This window comes from Leucoraja erinacea, chromosome 7 (genome assembly GCF_028641065.1).
Source record: "Leucoraja erinacea ecotype New England chromosome 7, Leri_hhj_1, whole genome shotgun sequence".
NCBI lineage: Eukaryota > Metazoa > Chordata > Chondrichthyes > Rajiformes > Rajidae > Leucoraja > Leucoraja erinaceus.
The window spans coordinates 61,388,106-61,409,484 of NC_073383.1; the positions used below are offsets into that span (position 1 = coordinate 61,388,106).

The 21,379-nt window shown below is 41.8% G+C and overlaps 1 protein-coding gene across 1 annotated transcript in view; it reads left to right on the top strand.

Moving 5' to 3' along the window:
* The window catches only part of LOC129699053 (rho GTPase-activating protein 15-like), a 688,053-nt gene that overhangs the window by 20,900 nt on the left and 645,774 nt on the right, over positions 1-21,379 (top strand). The window lies entirely within an intron of this gene.

Below are 21,379 nucleotides of genomic sequence, written 5' to 3' on the forward strand. Positions count from 1 at the left end.
ATAGACCTGTTAGTTTGACTTCAGTGGTGGGCAAATTAAGGGAAAGGATACTTAGAGATAATATATATAAGCATCTGGATAAACAGGGTCTGATTAGGAACAGTCAACATGGATTTGTGCCTGGAAGGTCATGTTTGACTAATCTTCTTGAATTTTTTGAAGAGGTTACTAGGGAAATTGATGAGGGTAAAGCAGTGGATGTTGTCTATATGGACTTTAGTAAAGCCATTGACAAGGTTCCTCATGGAAGGTTGGTTAAGAAGGTTCAATTGTTGGGTATAAATGCAGGAGTAGCAAGATGGATTCAACAGTGGCTGAATGGGAGATGCCAGAGAGTAATGGTGGATGGTTGTTTGTCAGGTTGGAGGCCGGTGACTAGTGGGGTGCCTCAGGGATCTGTGTTGGGTCCACTGTTGTTTGTCATGTACATCAATGATCTGGATGAAGGTGTGGTAAATTGGATTAGTAAGTATGCAGCTGATACTAAGATAGGTGGTGTTGTGGATAATGGAGTAGATTTCCAAAGTCTGCAGAGAGATTTAGGCCATTTGGAAGAATGGGCTGAAAGATGGCAGATGGAGTTTAATACTGATAAGTGTGAGGTGCTACATCTTGGCAGGACAAATCAAAATAAGACGTACATGGTAAACGGTAGCGAATTGAGGAATGCAGTTGACCAGAGGGATTTAGGAATAACTGTGCATAGTTCCCTGAAGGTGGAATCTCATGTAGATAGGGTGGTAAAGAAAGCTTTTGGTGTTCTAGCCTTTATAAATCAGAGCATTGAGTATAGAAGTAGGGATGTAATGTTAAAATTGTACAAGGCATTGGTGAGACCAATTCTGGAGTACGGCGTACAAATTTTGGTCATTCAATTATAGGAAGGATGTCAACAAAATAGAGAGAGTACAGAGGAGATTTACTAGAATGTTGCCTGGGTTTCAGCAACTAAGTTACAGAGAAATGTTGAATAAGTTAGTTCATTATTCTTTGGAGCACATAAGGTTAAGGGGGGACTTGATAGAGGTCTTTAAAATGATGAGAGGGATAGACAGGGTTGACATGGATAAGCTTTTCCCATTGAGAGTAGGGAAGATTCAAACAAGAGGACATGACTTGAGAATTAAGGGACAGAAGTTTAGGGGTAACATGAGGGGGGAACTTCTTTACTCAGAGAGTGGTAGCTGTGTGGAATGAGCTTCCAGTGGAAGTGGTGGAGGTCGATTTTATCATTTAAAAATAAATTGTATAGGTATATGGATGGGAAAGGAATGGAGGGTTATGGTCTGAGTGCAGGTAGATGGGACTAGGGGACAATAAGTTTTCGGCACGGACTTGTAGGGCCGAGATGGCCTGTTTCGGTGCTGTAATTGTTATATGGTTATATGGTTAATTATCACAGCTCCACCCCCATTATTGCTAAAATGCTGAATCTTTTATGAAGTAATGATATCTGCACAACTCATTGATTCCGACCAGACTTTTACTGCTGGGCTGGCTACATCTGTCTGCATTTGGTCTATATCCCTCTAAACCTTTATGATCCATGTACCTGTCTAATGTCTCTTAAATGTCGCCATTGTACCTATTTCTGCAGCATTCCGTTCCTTTTACACGCTACGTTCTGCTTGAAGAATTTGCTCCTCAAATCGTTTATAAATCTTTCCCTCACACTTTAAATCTATGCCTCTGAGTTCTGCACTCCTCTAGTCAGGGGGAAAACTGTGACTATTCACCTTATCTAAACCTCTCATGATTTTGTATGCCTCTATAAGTTCACCCTTCAGCCTCCTATGCTCTCAGGGAAAAATGTCCTGCAATTTAATGGAACTTGCAAGTTGAATATCACCATTCTGATTCCCCATGTTAATTATGTATTTTTGAAGTTATTGTACAATTTATTCTGCAACACTGGTGAATGCATACCATTGCTATTAAGACAAAACCTGGGCTATTGTCTATATAAGTTTAATATATCTAAAAACCTGTAGGGCAAGATGCTGCTGGAGAAGGCTAACCATCATTTACTTGATGAGCCCAGCTTACCTTGTTAGCACTGCACTTCTGAGTGCCAACAAGTTCATCAGTGATATCAATATGACAATCGGTCATGGCTGGCATATAGTGGAGGCCCTGCTCCTGCGAGCTTGACACCAGCAAAAAACAGAGTGCTTTGTACACTGTGAAACCTTAAAACTATTTTAAGAGTTAAGTATCTTTGATATTTAGAGAAATTTAGTGGCCAATGCATTTGAAGAAAATAAAACATATATATATTTGTGGAGCTGGGATCACAACCTCTGAAATTCTAATATAACCATGAATAAGATTGTCTGGACCTGGAGGGAAATTGGGGAAAGGCAAGTTACAACATCATTAGGCAGGAGGTAGGGAGAGTAAATTGGGAGCAGCTGTTATGGAGTAAGCCCTCATCTGAATGTGAGAGTCATTAAAAGACCAGCTGACCACAGTTAAGATTGCATGTTTAATGAAGAAGGAGTAAGGATGGTGAGGTAAGGAACCCTTGGATGGTCAAAGAAGTTGTAACTGGTCAAAAAGAAAACAGAAGCTTATGTAAGGTTTAGGAAGATGAAATCAGACATGAGCTTCAGGGAATATTTTTTTAAAAAGCAGGAAGCAATTCAATCAGGAAGAATAAAATGTCAAAGTCAAAATAAAGAAAAATCTAAAACATTTTATGCATACATTAAAAAACAAAAGTTGCATCAGTATTTAACAAGGTGAAGGAGAGCAGTGATGGGTATACACATTTGCTAGGGCATTTTGAGATCAAGATGGTGTTATTGAATATCTGGAAGTGAATTAAGTTACCAGGGCCTGCTTTGATCTGCCCTAGGCTATTGAGAGAGGCAAGAGAGAAGATATGTGTATTCTCTCTAGCCGTAGCCAGATCCAGAGGACTGTATAGTACAGAGTGTATTCATTTGTTTAAAAGTTGGGAGGTCATGTTGCTGTTATATAGGATGTTAGTGAGGATACATTTAGAGTATTGTGGTCTGTTTTGGATACCATGTTATAGGAAAGATGTGAAGCTGGAAAGGGTACAGAGAAGATTTACGAGGATGCTGCCAGGCCTCATGGGCCCAAACGATAGGGAGAGGTTGAACAGGCTGAGTATTTCCTGGAACACAGGAGGATGATGGGTGATCTTATAGAGATGTATTAAATCATGAGATCAATAGATCCAGCAAACACACAGAGACTCTTGGCCAGAGAAGCAAAATTGAGAACGAGAGGGCATAGGTTTAAGGTGAAGGGGGAAACAATTTGAATTTGAGGGGTAGTTTTTTCAGTAAAATAATACTAGACTTAAGCCAAACATAAATAAGTAGTGTAAGAATGGAAGACTTCACCAAGGCTGTGCACAAAAGTCGCCATGTCAGTGCCATCTTATGCTCTTTAAGATTTAAAGATCTTTAATGGTAGCAGGGTGGGCGAATCATTTGGTTTAAAAAAAACATAATAATGGGTTATTTTTGTTTACTACCTGAGGTAAAGATTAAAAAAGCAGTACAATTATGCTACAACTGCTTACTGTTCATTTCAATACTGCACACAATTCTTGTCACCATATTTCAGGAAAGGTATAATTGTGCTTGAGGGGCTGCAGAGGAGATTTGTAAGTTTGTTACCAGTTGCCAGAAAATTATAGCTGAGAATATATTGGACAGTGTGGGGTTGATTGTGTTGGAATAAAGGAAGCTGAGGGTAAGTTTAACTGAGGTTTATAAGATAATGAGAAACCTAGACAAGTGTAAATCCCTTAGCAGATGGACATAGATTTAAATTAATTGAGGATTAGAGAAGATATTATTTTTATTTTACATACCCAGAGGATAGATGGATTCTGGAAATCAATGATTCATCACATTTAATAAGGTTGGATGTGCATTTGTAAACCTGTGAGATGTAAGGGTGATGGACCCACTGCTAGAAGGTGGAATTAGGGTCATTTTTTTTTAATTAATTCAAATAGTATGGACCAATTGGGCTCTTTCTGCATGATAAATTTATATGATGCTATGATTTCTCCTATTCTTTGCTTGAGCACCATCAGTTCTGAAAAGGACCATTTGACACAATTTGGAAGAACCTGCCGCATGCTTTTGTGCTGACATGTAAAAAAAACCTAAAAAGAATGAGAAAATTGCAGAGTTAAAAACTGAAGGCCATAAAGAATGAAGTGAGACATCAGTAATAGTATAGGTGTCAGCTCTGAAATTGGAAACAAATTGTGATTTGGGGAAGTTGATGGAAACGTATCCTTAAAAAATACCTACATAAAAAAAATAATGAATATGTTCATCTTTACTTTTGAGTTTTGTTACTTTTGAGTTTACTTTTGTATCTCTGATTGTAATTAAATAAGGGGCTACTCTTGATAATTGAAAATACTATGGGTTATACTGCAGTGATGCAGGAAGTTTATTTATATATATATGTGTGTGTGTGTATATGTGTGCATGTATGTGTGTGTATATATATATATATATGTGCGTGTATGCCTGTATATGTATGTGCGTGTATGCCTGTATGTATGTGCATGTATGCGTGTGTGTATATGTATATGTGTGTGTGTATATATGTATATGTGTATGTGTATTCTACAACAAGTTTAAATGCACAGGAAAACAGTAAATGTTAAATACCAAGGATTAGTGCTACACAAAATGCAATGCTTTCTTGTGCAGTCTGCATACCGGTGATCAACTTTTGTTTTGGATGCAATTGGATGGAATAGTGAAAACTGAGTTCGGTCAAATGAAAATCAAAATATTGCCTATTTTTAAAATTTGAAATAGAAACCTAAAAAGTGCTGGAAACATGCACCAGATCAGACAGAATTTGTGGAAAGAGAAACAATTACCGTTTCCTCTGGAACCCTTCATCAGATCCAAGAAAGAGATAAAACAAGTTAGTATTAGGTAGCAGAGGAAGTAGGGAATAGGGAGAGGCTGCAGGAGATGTTCCTGAGACACAAAGATGGCCTGGCGCAGAGAGGAGCGGGAACTGCTCCAGTACATAGAGCTTGCATAAAGCACCATTGAACCATTGAGGTGGGTTAAAGGGAATATGTCTGATAGGGTGAAACCGGAAAACTTAACGTGGCAGTTACAGAGCAGCTAAGATTAGATTAACCACCTTTTTTTGTGTGACGTGTTTTTCACTGGTAAGGTTGTCGGCATGTACAGCAGGCCTGACTATGCAAAAAAAAAAAATAGCTGAGCTAAATGATGACAGTTAGAAGCTGCTGATTCTGATGCAGAGGGGATAAAGAATCAGCTACTTAGAGTTGTAAAAGTCAATATTGAGTCCGAAAGGCTGCAACTTCCCCAAGTGGAAGGGGAGGTTTTGTTCATCAAGTTTTTGTGTTGACCCTTGTTATAACAGTGCAGGAAGCCACAGGCAGATGTTACAGTGGAGGAGGCATGATGAATTAAAGTTGCAAGTAACGGAAACTTGGGGTTATCCCTGCAGACGAAGCACATGTGTTCTGCAAAGTGATGACTTAATCTGCATTTGGTTTCCACAGTGCAGAAGAGGCTACATTGTGAACGTCGAACGCAGGAGACTAGAAGACAGACATAAAATGCTGGAGTAACTCAGCAGGTTAGGCAGCATCTCTGGAGAAAAGGAATAGGGATCGCATATTAATACGGTGGGCCGAAGGGCCTGTTTCCGCGCTGTATCCCTAAACTGAACTAAATATTGATATCTGAAAGAATAAAACTTCATAAAAGTGACTTTGTATTTTTTAATATGAATCATGATAATTCACCCTTCAATCAGTAATCTGAGATATGATGAAGGCAGATTTCTGTTCATTCCCCGTCTCAAACAAACATGATCCCCAGATTCTGAGTAGCTGATGAGGAGCTTAGAAAAGATGATCTATCATCTGAGACGGTGACTTCAAGAAAATAATCTGCCACCTGACCGATGACACGAGCATTCTGATTTTATAAAACAAAAAAAAATGCTTTACTCACTAAGTTTACTTTTGCAGATACTTCTATAATTATGTAATGGAATGTTGGCCTTCATAACAAGTGGATTTCAATATAGGAGTAAAGAGGTTTTTCTGCAGTTGTATAGGGCTCTGGTAAGACCAAATCTGGAGTATTGTGTACAATTTTGGTCTAATTTGTGGAAGGACATCCTTGTGATTGAGGCAGTGCAGCGTAGGTTCACGAGATTGATCCCTGGGATGGCGGGACTGTCATATGAGGAAAGATTGAAAAGACTAGCTTGTATTCACTGGAGTTTAGAAGGATGAGGGGGATCTTGTAGGAATATATAAAATCATAAAAGGACTGGACAAGCTAGATACAAGAAAAATGTCCCAATGTTGGGCGAGTCCAGAACCAGGGGCCACAGTCTTAGAATAAAGGGGAAGCCATTTAAGACTGAGGTGAGAAAAAACTTTTTCACCCAGAGAGTTGTGAATTTGTGGAATTCCCTGCCTCAGAGTGCAGTGCCTGAATCTGAATAGATTTAAGAGAGAAGGTAGAGCTCTCTGCTAGTGGCAATGCAGGCAATATATGATTTCAGCCATGTCACAAAATGGTGGTGCTTCGAAAGGCCAAATGGCAATTTGCACCTAATTTCAAATTTTTTGATGGTCTGAATCTTCTGAAATTTTGCAGCAGTGCATAAATATGTTTCATGTTAAAATTTGACAAATCAATTTGTAAAAAATATTTCTTGGTGGTGGCCTGATTTTGCCGTACTGCAATGTAATTCTATTTTCCAATGGAAAATGTCGACAACGGAAAACCGCATGCTTCTTAAATTAGAACTCCTGTGAGAAATTATTTTACAATGTTTTACAGTTGGATATAGAATGAAGCACAAGTCTGCATATAACTGTTACTTTAAAACTCATCTCAGAAATAAGTTCTGCTTCGCTTGTTTCATGAAATCAAATCATTTCTATAAACTATAATCTTGGCTATGACATTGCGTTTTGCTTTTTCCACTTTATTTTGCTGCAAATTGTGTTCTGTGCTGTCCTTTTTTTTTTAATGCCAGGTTCTGGATGTACATGCACATTTTCAAAAAGAGGTTTGATTGATTGAATGTAAGAAACATAGAAACAGGCCTTTCGGCCCACTGAGTTCACCCTAATCATCACCCACTTACACTGGTTCTATGTATCCATTCCCAGCATACTAGGGGTAATTCACACAGGAAAATCAATGTGCCAACCCATGTATCTTTGGTATGTGGGACGAAACCGGAGCAACTGGAGGAAACCTACATGGTCACAGGGAGAAGCTGTAAATCTAAATGGCGTCAAGTTGGGAAAAGGGGAAATACAACGGGATCTGGGGGTCCTTGTTCATCAGTCTATGAAAGTAAGCATGCAGGTACAGCAGGCAGTGAAGAATGCGAATGGCATGTTGGCCTTTATAACAAGAGGAATCGAATATAGGAGCAAAGAGGTCCTTCTGCAGTTGTACAGAGCCCCAGTGGGACCACACCTGGAGTATTGTGTGCAGTTTTGGTCCCCTAATTTGAGGAAGGACATTCTTGCTATTGAGGGAGTGCAGCATAGGTTTACAAGGTTAATTCCCGGGATGGCGGAATTGGCATATGCTGAGAGAATGGATCAACTGGGCTTGTACACTCTGGAGTTTAGAAGGATCAGAGGGGATCTCATTGAAACACATAAGATTGTTAAGGATTTGGACACGCTAGAGGCAGGAAACATGTTCCCGATGTTGGGGGAGTCCAGAGCCAGGGGCCACAGTTTAAGAATAAGGAGTAAGCCATTTAGAACGGAGACAAGGAAACACTTTTTCTCACAGAGAGTGGTCAGTCTGTGGAATTCTCTGCCTCAGAGGGCAGTGGAGGCAGATTATTTGGATGCTTGCAAGAGAGTGCTAGATAGGGCTCTTTAAAAATAGTCGAGTCGGGGGATATGGGGAGAAGGCAGGAATGGGGTACTGATTGGGGATGGTCAGCCATGATCACATTAAATGGCGGTGCTGGCTCGAAGGGCCGAATGGCCTACTCCTGCACCTATTCTCTATTGTCAAACTCCACACAGAGAGCACCTGAGATCAAGATTAAACCCAGGTCTCTGGTATTGTAAAGCAGTGGCACTACCAGTTGCTCCACCGTGCAAGCCTACAAAGTTCTGTGGTGACTTCAATATGCCTAATCATCTAGACACAAAGAACTACAGATTTAGCTTCACAAAGAGCTACACAAAGTGTTGGAGTAACTCAGCAGGTCAGGTAGTATCTCCAGAGAATATGCATAGGTGATGTTTTGGATCCCGATCTGAAATGTCACCTATCCACGTTCTCCTGAGATGCTGCCTAACCAACTGAGTTACGCCAACACTTTGTGTCTTTTTTTCCAAATGGACAATGGTTCTATGCAGACATGATAGATGATCATTATCTTCCACTATTGAAGATGTTTGCTGTGGCATGAAGGACTCTTGCCTCCTCTCAGCCACTTAAATAGACCTAAATTGTTTTGGCTTCAGCTGCTGGAACAATTCCTCTGGCTGCTATACATAGTTATACATGTTTTTGGAGCTGTCCCATAACTATGAATTCCTGTAATCCATTGTGAATTGTCAAACTGATGCTGAAATACTTCTCAGTTGATCAAGAATATATCACCTGCCCCGATCTGATATTTCTGAGGACACTGAGAAGCTAGAGAAGAAATTTCAGGCACCCTGGCTAAGATAGAGGAATCAGCATTGGATATGGGTGAGATGCTGGAAGACTGGAGGGTGGCTACTGTTGTGATTCTATTTCAGAAGGTCTGCAAGAAAAAGCCTTGGAACTGTAGACCAGTGAGCTTAACATCTATGGTCGGCAGATTACTGGAAAAGGGTCTGGAGGATAAGATGTATGCATTTGAATAGACAGGGGCTGATTAGGGATAGTCAAGATGGTTTTGTATGTGGCCGATCATGTCTTACGAATCTGATTACAAATTTGAAGAAGTAACCAGTAAAGGTTGATGAGAGCAAAGATGTAGACGTTGTCTATATGGACTTCATCAAGGCTTTTGGAAAAGCTTTGCACGGTAGACTGGTCTCTAAGGTTAGATGGCATGGGGTCCAGGGAGAGCTGGCTGACTAGATAGAGGATTGGCTTCATGGAAAAAAGGAGAGGGTGATTGTGGAAGTTTGTTTTCCAGAGTGGAGGCTTGTGACTCATGGTGTGCCACAGGGAATGGTGCACAGGCCATGGCTTTTTGTGGTTTACATCAATGAGAATGTATTGAATGAGAATGTGGAAAACATGATTAGTAAGTTTACAGATGACACTGAAGTGGGTGGTATTGGAGATAGCGAAGTTGGTTATCCAAAATTTACAGCAGGATCTCGATCAGTTAAGCAAGTAGGCTGAGAAACATTGAACATAGAACACTACAGTACAGCACAGGGACAGGGCCTTTGCCCGTAATGTGCCGAACATGATGCCTAGTTAAACTGATCTCATCCAGATGCACATGATCCATATCCCTCTTTTCCCTACACTTCCATGTGCCTATCCAAAAGCCTCAAACACTGCTATGGTATCTGCCTTCACTTACACCCTTGGCAATGTTCCAGGCCCCCACCACCATCTGTTTTTAACATTTGCCCTGCACATCTCTATTTAGCCTAATGTCCTTTAGTGTTGGATATTTCCACCCTGGGGAAAAATGTTCTGACTCTCTACCCTACTGTGCCACACATAATTGTATATAACTCTATCATGTCACACCTCATTCTCTGACATTGCAGAGAAAACAATCCAAGTCTATCCATCCTCTCCCTGCAGCTGAAACCCCCTAATCCAGGCAGCACGTTGGTAAACCTCCTCTGCATCCCCTCCAAAGCTTCCACATCTTTCCGGTAATTGGGGGACCAGAACTGCACACGATACCTCAAACACGACCTAACCGAAGTCTTATAGAGCTGCATCATAGCTTATTGACTCTTATACTCAATGCTCCCAGCAATGAAGGCAAGCATATCACATGGCTTCTCTACCACCCTATCTAGTTGTGCTGCCACTTTTAATGAGCTATGAATTGGACTCCAATATCCTTCTACATATCAATGCAGTTAAGGGTCTTGCCATAAACTGTATACTCGTTATGGACTTGTCCCACAGGCAATTTTTTGGGCGACTACAGGCGACTGCCGCAACATTTTCAACATGTTGAAAAATGTTTGGTGACAGTGGCGATAATTTTTGCTGTCATAGGCTGTCGTAGGTGCTGTCTTAGGTTGTCGCCAGGTGTCGTGGGTGAATTCCATTAAAACTAGTCCCTGGCAGTCGCCTAAAGAGTCACCTAAGTGGGACAGGCGTCACCTCACACATTCTCGGGATAAACTCCATCTGCTATTTTTCCACTCATTTCTTCAGCTGATCCATATCCTGCTGTATCTTCTGACGACCTTCCTCACTGTCTGTAACTCCTCCACAATTGGTGTTGTCAGCAGATTTACTCACTGACCCCAGGCTTTATTGAACTGCTTGAAGAAGGAGGTAGAAGGGAAGAATGATTCTTACCAGCAGGACATCTTTCACTGGAGAGCAATTCTCTCGCTAGTCTTTCATTGAGGACTGATGTTTCTGAAGTCCTGGTCTCCCTGAAGTATTTAAAACTGAAATGTGTCAATTTAAATCATCAAAGCAGATAAAGAATTATGATGTCAAGATTATTTTTGGCTCGTACTCTTCATGTGTCTGTAGGAAAGAACTGCAGATGCTTGTTTAAATCGATGATAGACAAAATGCTGGAGTAACTCAGCGGAACAGGCAGCATCTCTGGCAAGAAGGAACCCAAAAAGTCACCTATTCCTTCTCTCCAGCGATGCTGCCTGTCATGCTGAGTTACTCCAGCATTTTGTGTCTGTCTCCCTGCATGTATCTGGTTTATTTCAGGATGCCTTTATTATTGGCAGAGAAGACAAAGAGTATATGAATGTTTACAAGATTTCCAGGTTCCCCCTGGTGCATTTATTTATTTTTTTATTTTCTTCTCTCCTCCCCCGTTATTTTCCTGTCAAAAAAAATCTACTACTTCAATGTGATTGGCAAAGTATTAAGCAACTGTGAGTCTATTTTTCTGCGAATGCCTTCATTCTGCAATCGTCTTTCTGTGCCAGCTGTGTTTGTATCATTGCAGTAAATCAAAAGTTGCCTGCTGGGTCACCAGACTATTGAACATTTTAACCTATGTTTCCAGAGCCTAGATCCTGCAATAAGTACCATGATTTGCTCTATTTATCGTGACTGTTGCCCAGGATTATAATTTTCAGCAAACTGTCTGTGTCACGATCAGTAATGGAAATATCAGGGGGGGGACATGAGGGGCCAAGGAACAAAAAATAGGAAGAGAATGGGGAAATAATGGTATGGACTGCCCTTTCTATGTATGTTCTAGGTCAACAGCCACTTCTTAAGCAGTATAAATAATCTCAGTCGCACATTCCCACCAGTAGACTCTTCGTCTTTACCTTTCCATCTAACTGACCATAACAATGTTTGTTTTCAAACAGCGAGTAAAATTATATATTCCAAACCAATTGTATCAGCATTTATCCATTTGCCACTTTTTTTTGCTCGGCCCATCCAAGCCCAAAATGAATGATTGCTTTCTTTTCCTGAGAGGTCCCACTCTCTCTCTCTCTCTCGTTACCCTTTTTCCCCTTTAGGTATTTATAAAATCTTTTGGGATTGTCCTTAATTCTACCTGCCAGAGCTATCTCCTGGCCCCTTTTTGCCCTTCTGATCTCCTTTTTCATTTTACTCCCCAGTTCCTGAAAATCCTCCAGGGATGCACTTGATCCCAGCTCTCTCTATACCTGTCCCATGCATCCTTCTTGTTCTTGTTTCCCTCGTCAGCCAAGCTTCCTTGCATTTGCCTGCTTTGCCCTTCACTCTCACGGGGTTGTACATATTGTGAGCTTTCGTCAGCACACTTTTAAAAACTTCCCACTTGGCTAATGTTCCTTTCTCCTCAATTAACCTGCTCCAGTCATCTTGAGCGAGACCTTGTCTCATTCGCTCAAAGTTGGCCTTACCCCAGTTGAGCATTTTAACATGTGGACCCTCTTTATCCCAATCCATAACTATCTTAAACCTAATTGAACTGAGGTCACTGGTCCCAAAAGGTTCCTCCACAAACACTTCATTAACTCGCCCAATTTCCCAATACTAGATCCAGCATTGCCCTCTCACATACTGCTCCTCTACATACTGCTTAAGAAAACTCTCCTGAACACTTTAGAGGAATTGCACCACATTTAAACCCTTCACACTATGATTTTCCCAGTCTATATTGGGAAAGTTCAAATCCCCTATTTGACTTGCAGCTCATTTGACTTGCAGCTGCCTGCAATCTCCTGGCATATTTGTTCTTCTAATTCCCGTTGACTATTCGGGGGTCTGTAGTACACCCCCAACAAGGTGACCATCCCTTTCTTGTTCCTCAGCCCCACCCATATAGTCTCACTAGAGGAACCGTCTGTAATGTCACCTCTGATCACTACCGTGACATCCTCCTTAACCAACAATGCAACCCTCTAGTTACTCCAGTTCATACTACTGTCACCTTCTGAGCTGTTTTGCCGAGAGGGAGAGAGTTAATATCACATAATTTATTTTGGTGATATGGTTGACATTTATGAATGGGTATCAATGATGTGAGTTTTAGAGTGAGAATTTAAAGTAAATCATAATTGTTGAGGTTGTGTTCTAATTAATAGTGATTAACATAATGTGGTGTATTTGACCAGTGAATGAGGCTGGTTCTGCAGTGTGGAGGATATGTTGATTGAATAGCCTTCTTGAGAGCTGTTTAAGTTTATTTTCTGCACATAATCCATGCTTTTGGGCACAATCCTTAACATTGACCTCAGCCGCCATTTGTTCCGACCATTACCTATGGTACTCTTGCCTTCTCTGCTGCTACTCCTTTTCAACTCTCCCATTAAGCTTGAAACACATTATCTGGGAAGTTTCGCTGCTCATCTTTTACTGTCATTGATTAAAGATTACAACACTGATTTAGTTTCTACCAAGGCTCATTCTATCTCTTGCACCTCTTCTTTACTCATTTGCAAATTACCTTCAAGCTTCGCTAATCTCTGACAGCTTTGTATTTATGCCTATACGTGCAGCCACTGGTACAACATTTAAGAAACAGCTAGACAGGTACATGGATAGGACAGGTTTAGAGGTTTGTGGGACAAATACAGGTGGATGGGACTAGTTGGCCGGTGTGGGAAGGATGGGCCGAAGGCGCTGTTTCCACGCTGTAAGACTCAATGACTCTACGACTCTATGGCACTGCACCATGGTGATGGCACTGGTTTAACACAAAATTTGTGAGGGATATTCAGCACAAATTCACAATGTTGAGTTACAATTTTATAGACACAAAATGCTGGAGTAATTTGGCGGGACAAGCCGCATCTCTGGATAGAAGGAATGGGTGTTGTTTCTGGTCAAGATCCTTCAAACCGAAGTCAGGGGAGATGGAGATAAAGAGATAAGTATGGTGTTAAAATGGCGATGGGGGATGGAGATCAAGGAAAATGTAGAATGGATCTTCGTTAGCTGTGAGAAGGTAACAACAACGCAAACATACCTAAAATGTATTTGGAGACAGTCAGACTGCTCAGAGAACTGTGAAGGGGGAGGGATGGAGAGAAAATTTCATATATCAGCATCAGAATTCATCCAAATTGTTGACCTTCAACAGCAGCCAAAATGTCTAGGCAGATGTATCACAATAATCAGGTCAAATAATTATTCACTGCAATTACTTTCCTTGGTGGGGTGGGAGATTGCAACCTTCACGTGGTCCACCCTGTTTCAACGAATGCAATCAACCAGGCGTGCACAAACAGAAGATCAAACAGAACAAGTTGTCTTACAACTTTGGGCTATGCATGCCTTCCGCAACAAGAAGAAGACATTCCTTGATGGCTGGAAGTCAAAAGATAATTATTTCAATCTCCCTTAAATTTTAGTAGGTGTTTCTGCCGGAAACAAACTTCTTCACTTCACCAATTTTGGTTTTCAAAGCTGGATTGAAGTCATGAGTGAATATGGAAATGTGAACCTAGCTGAACAATTTGTATGTCAGAACTTGACATGACGGATAATAGGCTCACCTCCAGGAGTAAATTACAAGTCAGAGAAAGATTATTTTTGCATAGTAGTCAAATAAAAAAATATATATTCCAAGCAGCTGGAGTTTGAAGCCTAAAGCCTAAACAATGATTGAAACGTGTTGGTGTGGAAAAGCTGTACATTTTATTGTATTTTTAATGTCAGTACTCAAGATAAGTTGGGGAAAGTTAGAAAACAGATTAAGTCTCAACATGTCCATGGGTGAACTGAAGTTTTTGTGTGAACTTTTTTCAGGTAAAGGGGAAGTCATTGGTATATAAAATATAATTTCTTAAATTACAGTGTATGACAGACAGTATAAATTCCCAGATCAAGCATTGTCCTTAACAGATGGGTGTGAGTATATTGTTCACCTACTTCATAACAATAACAATACTTCAAACACACTTGAGTGGTAGGGAAGCAGTTTTGGACATCCAGTGGCTGTGGAAGGTATTGTATAACTGCAAGAAAATCTTTATATGAAAAGCCAGGTTCATTGACGTTCTTTATAAGTCAGAGCCAGGTCCGTGAATGGCCAACAGAAAGTTATTAGGCATTATTTCCCGAGCCTATTTAATTAAGTGGGAGATTTGTATTAGTGTAGAAGGTGACTAGCAAACAAGATAAATGTCATTCACATATCCCCAACCAAAAGGTTTTCATGGAGATGTAAGGAACTGGGGATGTGGGAATCTTGAGCAAAACATAAAGTCTTGGAGTAACTCATACTGGTCAGGCAGCATCTGCGGAGGTGATATTTTCGACCCTTCTTCAGACTGATGTTTCATATTCTGACTGTTCTTCTGACCTGTCTAAAGAAGAGGCCTGATATAAAATGTTGTTTGTCCATACCCTCCACAGATGCTTCCTGAGCCCTTGAGTTCTTCCAGCAGTTTGTGTTTTTCTCAAGAAGTTTTCATCATCTGACAGATTTATTGGCCTCACATTCATACTGGTGTCTGATGTACAGTAATAGACAATTTTTATGCTGATCCATATTTTACATCGTGTATTTGATGCTTCATGTTATTAAGATAAGAAAATTAAAATCGATCCGCATTGAGTACCGGCCATTAGCATTACGAGCCACTACGTACTTTCCACGAGTTTGATTTTTTATTTAAAACTTGGGAGAGCTCTTGGGTGAACTTGCATCGTGGGACAGGGGCTTAAACCTGTCCTAGCCACATACCTGTTTAATTGTTTCTTCAATGTTGTGATAGTCCCTGCCTCAACTACCTCTGGCAGTTCGATCCATGCACCCACCACCTTCTGTGTGAAAGTTACCCCTCAGGTTCCTATTAAATCTTTTCCCCATTACCTTAAACCTACGTCCTCTGGTCCTCGATTCCTCTACTCTGGGCAAGATAATCTGTGTCTATCCTGATCTGTTCCCCTCATGACTTTATACAACTTTATAAGATCACCTCTCATCCTCCTGTGCTCCAAGGAATAGAATTCCAGCTTACTCAAACTCCCCCTATAGCTCAGACCCTCGAGTCCTAGCAACATCCACGTAAATCTTCTCTGTACCCTTTTTAGATTGACGACAACATTTTCTAAAACATAGTGGCTGAAACTGAACACAATACTCCAAATGCAGCCTCACCATCCTCTTGTATAACTGCAACATGACTTCCCAACTTCTATAATCATTCACTGTCTTCTCTATACAACTTCCCAATTTTAAATGGTCATGGACCAGGGATCCCCTGAGTTAGTGATAATATTGTACTTTTTTTTAAAATACCCTTGAATGTTTTTCATGGTGCTCCTGAAAATTTCCTTCCATGGTGAATCCGTGTGTGAGTGCTTGCTTTGCGAATTTGGTATCAATCACTTAAGGGCCTGTCCCACTTTCACGACCTAATTCACGACATCTGCCGAGTTTGCCCTTGACTCGTACTCGCAGAATGATCGTCACAAGGTCGTAGGAGGTTGTAGGTAGGTCGTAGCAGGCCGTGATGTTAGTCGTAGGTACTTGTGGTATCAAATAGGATGGGGCGTTTTTCTAGCCTGATGAAAATTGTCCATGAGTAAAAAAGGTCGTGAATTAGGTTGTGAAAGTGGGACAGGCCCTTTAGATGGTGTGGCTCACACATCAGAGCTTGTTGAATGAAAACCAGAAGTTGGTGACATAGATCTGGGTAACCATATTGACGTTGTTTTCCTATCATGCCTACGAGTTAATAGGATTTTGTGAAGATAATAGGATTGGTGTTTTTCCAGTGCTTTGGGGTGTCTGATGCTTTTTGTTCAGGTCCTTGAAGTTTCCATGCAATCAACCCATGGGTTTGGACTTGGGTTTTATTTCATCACATGGAGGATCTTGATTTTCACGGGACAACATTACACGGTGGGATAGGCAGCATCTCTGGATAGAAGGAATGGGTGATATTTCGGGTCAAGATCCTTCTTCGGACCCTGAAAAAGACTTGAAGAAGGGTCTTGGCTGGTAATGTCACCCACTCCTTCCACCCAGAGATGCTGCCAGTCCTGCTGTGTTACTCCAGTATTTTGTGTCTATCTATGGTGTAAACCAGCATCTGCAGTTCCTTCCTACATATTGTACAGAGGGAGGACATTTTATCTTTACTGCAATATTTACTGCAAGATTCCTTTTATTTATTTACGTCATCGAAAAAATTAGAATTGACTTAAAATTTGGCCTCTGAAGGAACACACAAGTAAGTGTCATCTGTGTATTGTAATACTTGGGAAAATGCATATATCTCTTGACAGACTAAAACCGCAACCTAAAAACTGACCCCATGCCTCGTCCTCGGGTAAGTTCGTGTTACCAATGTACTGCCGCAGGCATTCACCACATAGATAAAGCACAAGTGTGAAATTCACAGGTCAGGTCATCTGGTTGTGTTGATGCGATTCACAGATATTGCAGAATTGTCTCAAAACGGTTGCAGTGACATCGGATCGTCAAAGGAAAATCAAGCCAACATATAGAACAAAATCCAATTAGTTGTGGTAATCCCTATAAATTAATGTCCCACTGACACCCATCTATACATAACTAAAACTCTGATTTTGTGCTGATGGGGCCGGGATCGGGCGCTGATGGGGCCAGGCGCTGGTAGGGTTGGGCGCTGATGGGGCTGTGCGCACTGCCCCTCAGCTCTAGCCCCATCCCCTCTGGTCCCCCTCGCTGGCTCCTGCCCCGTCTCCCATGATACCCCCCCTCCCCCCTGGCTCTTCCCCATCTTTTTTCTGAGTGCTCTCCCACCCCCCCCCCCCCCCCCCCCCCCCCCCACACACCCTCTCTCCCTCGCCCACGCAACCCCCCTCACACCCCACACAACCCCCCTCCCTGCCCACACACCCTCCCCTGTCCATACCCTCCCCTCACACCCCACACCTCTCCACCCCCCCCCACCCCCATCCCACTCATGAAGAGGAGGGGGAGGGAGTGCTGGGGATGAGGGGAAATTAGCCGCACCTGTACAGTTAGGGGCTATGGGTGAGTGGTGGAATATTGCGTTGGGGGAACGGGTTGCGTTGGGGAAGGATGAGTGGTGGAATATTGTGTTGGGGAACGGGCTGCTCTGGGGGACCAGGCCTCCCATCTGACTGGGACCAAACGGGTCCCACAGTCTAGTTGCTAAATATAACTTGGACTTGCAGCTAGTTGTAGTGTAGCTAACATCAGTGGGTCTAAGATCAGATAAGATGTCAATCCCTTCAGGAGCATAGAGGGAAAAGTAATATATTAAAATGTTTCCTGAGTGTAAATTGCTTGTCTTTTCACTTATTAAAATTGATACACATAGCACATTCATTTCACTTAAGCTTATAGAAATTATCTGGGCCAACAGGAGAGAAGATACATCTTTCTAATGATTTTGAATTTGCTAAGTAAATCAAATAAGCAATTGAGCGCCTTTCTGATGTGCATGGGTCCATAAAATATAACTACAAAAATTAGCACTTAAATTGATTGAATGCCTCGTGGGGAGCTTGGGAACAGTTAATTCAAGAACAAAGAAATCTGTACTTATTATAATTCAGGCATTTCAAATACAAAAACTAACCTAGATAACTAAAACTGAAAATGCTGGAAATGGAGTTTCTGAGAAGTGAAAGGACTACCAGTTAGTATTTCTGTTATTCAAAAAGAAGGTGTAGATAATATCAGAATCAGATAATGGGAACATCAATACAAGATCGGACAAAGCCACATACGTGATGGAGAGACTTGAAAGAGTGCACACTTTTGTCATTGTTTATTCACTCTTGATATGAACTGCCATTCTCTGTCACATTGACCTTTAGAAGGTGACGGCGAGTCAAATATTTAAACATTGCTGTGGGTGAAAGTGCTTCTGTTGTGCCATTCAATGGAAAGTTCCAGAATTCTGATCCAAAACTGATCCAACACTGATATAATTAGTTCTTGGCCTCGTTCTTCAGGGAATGGGGATTCCCCTCCGCCACCATAGATGAGGCTCGCATCAGGGTCTAATCCATACCCCGCAACACTGCTCTCTCTCCCCATCCCCGCACTCGCAACAAGGGCAGAGTCCCCCTGGTCCTCACCTTTCACCACACCAGCCGGAAAATACAACACATAATCCTCCGTCATTTCCGCCACCTCCAACGTGACCTCGCCACATCTTCCCATCTCCCCCCATGTCTGCCTTCCGCAAAGACCGCTCCCTCCCTTGTCAATTCTTCCCTTCCCTCCCGTACCACCCCCTCCCCGGGCACTTTCCGTTGCAACCGCAAGAAATGCAACACCTGTCCCTTCACCTCCCCCCTCGACTCCATTCAAGGTCCCAAGCAGTCGTTCCAGGTGCAACAAAGGTTCAACTGTATCTCCTCCAACCTCATCTACTGCATCCGCTGCTCTAGATGTCAGCTGATTTACATCGGGGAGACTAAGCGGCGGTTGGGCGATCGTTTCGCCGAACACCTCCGCTCAGTTCGCAATAACCTACCTGAACTCCCGGTGGCTCAGCACTTCAACTCCCCCTCCCATTCCCAATCCGACCTCTCTGTCCTGGGTCTCCTCCATTGCCATAGTGAGCAACACCGGAAATTGGAGGAACAGCACCTCATATTCCGCCTGGGCAGCTTGCATCCTGATGGCATGAACATTGAATTCTCCCAATTTTACTAGCCCTTGCTGTCTCCTCCCCTTCCTTAACCCTCGAGCTGTCTCCTCCCTTCCCCCTCGCCCTCGAGCTCCTCGTCGTCCCCTTTTTCCTTTCTTTCTCCCCTCCCACCGCCCATCAGTCTGAAGAAGGGTTTCGGCCCGAAACATCGCCTATTTTCTTTGCTCCATAGATGCTGCTGCACCCGCTGAGTTTCTCCAGCAATTTTGTGTACCTTCTGATATAATTACTATGTTTTCAAATCATACTGATGGGTAATTTGAAGGGTAACTTGCTGATTTCTCTATGAGGTAGAGGCTATAGGCTTGGGTTGTCTGTCAAGGAGGCCTTAATAAGCTGCTGTTGTGCATTCCGTGGGTGGTACAAACTTCAGCCCAAAGGCACCAGAGGAGGAAGTGAATGTTTAAGGTTGTAAATGGGATGCCACACAAGTTTCTTTTTTTTAAGCTTCAACAATAGTGTGCTTCTTGGTTTGCGGAGCATCACAGTTCAGACCTGTCGTGTACATGGTAGAAAGGAATCGAGGAGTTTGGAGGTGAGCCACGATATTCAGCCTTAGGCCCACCGTTCTAGGGACTGATCAATGTTATGTTCAAGTTAATGTTGAGCCCAGGATGGAATTCACAAAAAGCATTGCTTTCAAACACTGAGGAGAGATGGTAGGATGCTCTCTTGATGACTGTGGTCATAACTTGTCGCTAATGATACTTGTCAAACCAGCTTAAGCATGTAAGATGAAAAATAACTTTTTTGCCTATTTTCCCCACTGAGGCTGGATACTAGATATGTTTCGTGTTCCAAAGAAACTCTCTTCATAAGAGTTTCTGTGATTTTCTCAGATGACAGAACAAAGGTGTTTTACTAAGAAACCTCAACTAATTAGGGAGAAGTTGGACAGACTGAGATTGTTTTCTCTGGAACACCGGAGGTTGTGGGGAGACTTGACAGAAGTATATAAAATTATGAGGGGCATATTATAGATAGGGTAGCCAGTCAACCTTTTTCCCAGGATACAAAAATCAAATGAAACAGTGTATAGCTTTAAGGGGCAAAGGTTAAAAGGTTTGTGCTGGGCGAATGTTTTTGCACACATGGTGGTGAGTGCCTGGAACACGTTGCCAGGGCTGATGGTTGTGGCAGGTACAATGGTGGCAATTAAGAGACTTTTCGATTGTAGGGAATAGAGGGTTATGGATTATATGTAGGCAGTTAAGAGTTGATCTTGGCATCATGTTCAGCACAAAGATTATGGGCCAAAGGGTCTGTTCTTGTACCGTACTGTTCTTTGTTCTATGTTCTAATCGGCACTGAGGGGAAAGCATTCACATTGTTGTGGCACAGTGGTACCCCTACAAAAGCTGTTTCCTCGTAGCTCCAGTGACCCAGAATCAGTCCAAACCTCTTGTGCTGTCTTTGTGGAGTTTGCATGTTCCCACTGAGACGGCATGTTTCCTCAAGTTGTTGCCTCCCACATCTCAAAGATGGGTGGGTTTTCAGGTGAATGAGCAATTCACATTGTCTGCTATTCTTCACTATGAAACAGAGCATCAGCTTATTTATGGAGAGGAGTTGTTTATGGAGTAACAGAAACTAGAATCTGGATGATGTTCAGATGATGTATTTTTTAAAGTTTATATTCTTCACATTTAAAATCTGAAAATCAAATGTCTGTGTCTCATTTGCATGATATCCAGGATTTCATCTAGAATAGCATCCCTCAATACAACGTTACAATTAGATTCAAATATTTAAGTTATGGAAAAAAAACAACTTAATAATAAGTATACTTAATATTTTGAATGATTTATATAAGTAGCATTCTTGCTGACACTGTGTTCATGTTGTTGGCTGTGGAGGATTTGGTCTGAACTGTCCAAACCAGCATACATCATTGTCCAATCTTACATGTGGTCAATTTTATGCATAAAACATGAAGTGAAAATTTACATTCAGCACCAAACAAGATTTTTTTTTTTTGGGGTTGGGGGTTGCTAATTAATAAATGTACTGCTGGAACCCAACCCACCAATTGTAGTTGGGGCATGTTGGTCGATGTGGGCACGTTGAACCAAAGGGCCT